We start from the raw sequence: 5,559 nt of genomic DNA on the forward strand, positions 1-5,559 counted from the left end.
TACAGTAACTTTTAACATCATATAAAAAAAAGTTCAAAAAACATCACATACAAAGAGAAAGCATTACATATCAAAACATCAAATGAGTGACTCTGGGCATTTTTCTAAGTTCAGTATCTCAAAAACAGTATTATGAAACAAAAAAATTAGCTAAGCCAATAACTGTCTGGAACTTATTAAATTATTAGTTTCCTTTCATGATAATACATGTGGAAGTAGGGTTGGAAAATCACCCAAAATTTTTGGTTTGTTCAAATTGAGAAAATCCAATGTAGCTTTTGCAACAACTGGATCTGCAAACTCCCTAAAAACAAAATCACCAAAAAAAAATATTGTATATTATCTTTAGCTAATCTTCAGCAGCAGACTAAAAGCTGAGAAGGGAAAAAATAGCAAAAGCCTGTTGGAAAATCATCTTATCATTATCATTCTTGTCTCCAGACAGCTTAAGTTGGTACCACATGACAAATTTGTTCTAATATATAGAATGCTTCAACTTTTATGTTCTACTTCAGCAGATGAAAAACACCATTTTAATCTACAACAGGACTGAAATTCCAACCATAATTGTCAATCCCAAAATTTTAAATGTCTTCATCTACATTGGTGCAGTTACAAAATCACCCGATTAGCATGATAGCATCACATTCCCTATTTTTAATTAATAAGAAATCCTTTTTTTTTGTAGCATGGTCGACGACTAGAAATATGCATGACACAGATTAATTCAATAGCAAGGATCTGAAATTAGCTCTAGGAAACCTCTGAGTCGATAATAATGTACACTTTAGTTAGGAAACTTACGAGGGAAATGAAAGTAGGAAATTGTACAAGTAGGAAAGGTGGTGTTTCTTGTATTTATGATGCATCAGAAGCCCTATATGCAACCTAACACAAGGTTGTGGGAAATCTAGTTTAGGAAAGTGAATTGTTAATGATTTCATATTAGAAGTATGAGGAAGAGAACCAATGGGCTGATTTCTAACTGTTGGAACAATGTATTTACATGCATATGAAAAATTGTTAGATAAAGTCGCACGGTCCATGACCTAAAAAAATCCACCAAGATTTTCTTTGGTTTTACACACAATGCCAAGCCTAAAGAAAATTGTAAGCCCAATACAAGTTTGAGGTTTAAGAAGGGTTCAGTATTCAGAATCATTCCAACAAGAGGCTAGTTTAGTCAAGATGTTGTACAACCATGCACCAATAAAAGCGTGAAGCTTCTTAAAACATGAGAAAGCTACCACAAAAACACAGATCATGATATATTTCATTAATCAGGAATTCAGCTCATGCACCTAAATGACAAGAATGTCTGATCTCTTCAAATTAGGGAAGGGCCTGATGACGTTGTAGCAGTAAATTGAAGCCAAGAGCCAATTACAAAGTAAAATGAGAATCAACAATCATAAATAAAACTCTTACACTATTGTCCACTTGCGACAGCATATAAATTGGCATTTACTTGTTGGCTACTTGCTTATGACCACAAACGAAATATAAATGCAACACAGAAGAAATCAGGAATGTTGAAGGTACCCAGGCATAAAGAAGAAAGAATTACCTACTTAGCATGAACCGAAGGTCTTTAAACTAGGATCAGCATCATGTAGAACCACTTCTCCAAAATCAAGAAAAAATTGAAGAATAGTCTGCCTTTTTCAAAACAGAATAAATATGATATATCATCTTCCCAAACAAAATGATAAAAAAGAAATTACAGTGTGACTATTACTTCCAAGTGATGACAGAGTGATCCTCCTTGAATTATGAAGACGGTAGCTGTTCCAATTGACCAACTTAATGTTTTATTCTCATACAAACATATTTTTTTTCTTTCCTGAAATAACGATACAAGCAAACAACTAGTTCACTCAAAAATGCTCGTGAACACATCCAGTTTGCTTCTCCTGTCAATGAATTCGCTTATGTCTTAAGTTTTATTTTTTGTATATTACCCCGCAAATGCAAAATCATTTAATAACGCTCCTAAACCTGAGATAAAATTTTCAGTATTATACTACTACGTCACTCTATCCGATCTGAACAAATGTAAAAACAAGTCTCTTTTCTTCTGGTAAGAATAATTCAGCTCCAGAAATCAACATGGCATACAGACCTAGGACCTTATGGATGTACATTGCAATCCAAAAAAAAAAAAAGACAGATTAGCGCGCGCGCACCAGCAAGAGAACTCCATGGGATGTCTGCGACTGCGGCAGCGCCGAGATGCATCGCTGGAATAGTTTGTTAGGGATTTACTCCTCTTACCGTTCTTTTATTACAAAATTCATTCTTTTTTTTTTTTCATTTCTTTTCTTTTTCTTTTAAGAATGCCACTCTTTCCCCCGAATTGTTTTGTCGTCGTGAATTCAAGCGGCTGGACCTTTTTTGTTTTTTTCTCTCCTTGCAGAGAACTATGCAAGGAAGTCAATTTTATTATTACCCCTAAAATAATGAAAGAAACATACTCAAATTGTCTTTTTTACATACCTTAATCCATAGTATTATTTTCCTGTTGAAAATTTCTAGTTTATGGCATTAGTAGATTAGTCAAATTCATTTATTTTGGTGGAAAGCAGATGTTGTAAAGTTTGAAGACGGGTCAAATTGGTGCTGCTAACGATGCTTTGTCTGAAACATTAGAAATTTTTTTTTATTGCCAATGAAGCTGGGAAGGCCTGACACTCAGGGTGCTGGGTTGGATGGTACGAGAACCAAGCGCACCCTCAATATTCTCTTTGTTAGCGTCAGAAGTCTAAAAAATTGTAGCAATAATATCAAGATTAGCTAATCAACATAAAGCATAAAGCAAGAAACAAAGAGAAAACTATAGGTGATTAAAAAAATTACAGATAGAGGACAAGAATCCATTACATTAAAATTGGCGCAGAAGGGTTAGATAAAATAATCTATCGAAAATTTTGAGTACTTTACTAGATTATTAGTAAGGACTGATTTCTGTTAATTGTTGAGTACAGATCGAGCACTGAGTCTCAATGGACTAAAGGTTCGGATGGACGAGTAGTAGATTGGTAGACCAAGGAGAGTGTAGAGCAACCGTGCGGGCAGTTAGGCCGACCGGATAGACAGGTCGTGCGAGCAATTAGGCCGACTGAGTAGTATAGTCTTACAGTGAAAGGCAGTACAACCTAAAGACAGAGAGGCTGAGCGGGCCGAGCGAGTGAGCTGCGAGTCGTTTTTACCGTGATTTCCATGGAGCACTGATGGTCATGGCGAACTGAGAGCATTTAACGCGTGCATGTCGTGCTCGCACACGAGTCAACTTGGTTCGGTGTAATCCGGACCCTGGATTTGCACCCACGTGTGAGAGAGAGTCTCTCTCTCTATATATTTGTTCAAATCATCAATGCATGTGAATCAATATAAATTAACCAATATGTCTTGAAGCTCCTAATATGGGACTAAAGTCCTATTTACAATGGAACTTCTTTCCTATTCCGCCTCTTCTTCATTCACTTATATCCAACAAGAAGGAGAGTTGCAACTTACATGCATTGACTGTGAAATCCTAATTACTTGTATATAAATATGTGTGCAAAAGTAGACAATTATGTTTTAGAGAGATATCCGTATATCATCAATCTCTAATAATAGGTACTTAAATCCCTTATAGTTTTGTTGTCACAATTGGCAATTACTAATAAACGATGAGATATTTGCTTCTCTTATTGGTGAAGGAAGGATCATTATTTTCAAAATAAACATACATCTTTCACATTTCATTATATGGGAACTAAGTTCCAGATGTGGACACTTTGCATTATATGGAAACAAGCCCAAAACATGGTTAGGTCCTGGACAAAATTAATACATAAGAAGTTATATAGTAGATAATTATGTTTTAAAGTCAATAGTTATGTTAGCATGTTTTATAATTAGTTACTTAAATATACGTGGTTATATGTACGTGTGAAGTCAACGGAAGGGGAAGAGATATTTTTACTGGTTCGCAGAAGAAAGCGCTCTGGGGACTTACCTCGAACGGGGAATGGATATTTTTTATAGTTCGTGGAAGAAAGTGCTCTGGCGACTTACCTCGAACTAACTGTGAATCTGATTATCGTGAACCCACTAATTTTAGTGATTCGTGGAAGAAAGCATCGACTCTGGCGACTTATCTCGAACTAACTCTGAACCTGATTGAAACCCACTAATATTACTGGTTCGTTGAAGAAAGCATCGGCTCTGTCGACTTACCTCGAATTAACTGTGATCTGATTGCTGCGAACCCACTAATTTTACTAGTTCGTGGAAGAAAGCATCGTCTCTGGCCACTTACCTCGAACCCGATTGTTGTGAACCCACGTTCTCGAAAACCCTAGAGATAAACGGGTCGACGAGCTCGCCATTCGAAGCTTCGAGAAAGAAAACAGTATCGATTCCCCTCTCGTATCACCACCGCAAATTTCCTTTTTCGTCACTTTGGCACCGTGGAGAAGGCAGAAGAAGAAAAGAATGGATCAGCAACAAATTGACGCCGTGATTCTTGGCTCGACCATCCGCCCCTTCGAGTCATTTATCGGCCAGTTAATGTCCGCGGCGAACGAGCAGCGCTACCATGCTGCGTTGCTCTTCAACCACTTTCGCGAGCATCACCCGGACACCCTCGTCTTGAAGCTCACCGTCGTCCTCCACGCCTCCACCGCCATTGACTTACGCGCCATGTCCGCCATCCTTCTCCGTGAACTCATCACCCACAGCGATGATAGTCACTCTGATGCTGCGTTCTGGCCCCGCCTCCCAGAACCTTCTCAAGTCCCGCCTCATCTCCGCCCTCCGCTTGGAGCCCGACTAATCCACTGCCAAGAAGGTTGCCGACACCATCTCTGCCCTCGCAGTCTCCTTCCTCCTCCTTGACTCCACCTGGCCTGATCTTCTCCTGTTCCTTTTTAGCACTTTTGATGCCTCCCACACCCATCCTCACCTACAGGAGTATGGCCTCATATTTTCCTAGATCGCTAATGTCCCCTCTGTCGTCGTCTCTCACCTCGCCACCCTTAAAACTCTCCTCTTCGCCAGCCTCTCCCTCCCTTCCTCTACAAATGTCTGCTTGGCTGCACTGTCTTGGCTGCATTGTCTGTGGCAATCAACCTTCTTATCATTTCCTTGGATTTTGTTGATAGTGAACTCTTCTTTGCCATGATGATATTCTTAACCGACTCTATCAATTATGGCAACGAAGCTACCACTAAAGAGGCCCTCAAACTCCTCGTCGAACTTGCAGGTGCAAAGGCAAGGTTCATTGCTTACCAGAAGTTTGGTGGGGCTATTATTTTCATGCTGCAGATTGATGAGTTAGATAGACACGAGGAGGGTACACGACATTTGGCTATTGAGTTTATAATCACCCTCGTTGAAGAGTTGGCGCCTAAGTTTGACTGTATTATCTATGTCCTACTTGGCGCCTAAGTTTGACTATTATATCTATGTCCTACTGCCTTATTTTCTTGGAAGACTCTTCGATGTGCACAAGAAGATGTTGCTTGATTTAGAAGATGATCTTGCTTGGTACATTGCTGAGGTTCAGGATGA

Source organism: Zingiber officinale, chromosome 4B, assembly GCF_018446385.1.
Source record: "Zingiber officinale cultivar Zhangliang chromosome 4B, Zo_v1.1, whole genome shotgun sequence".
NCBI lineage: Eukaryota > Viridiplantae > Streptophyta > Magnoliopsida > Zingiberales > Zingiberaceae > Zingiber > Zingiber officinale.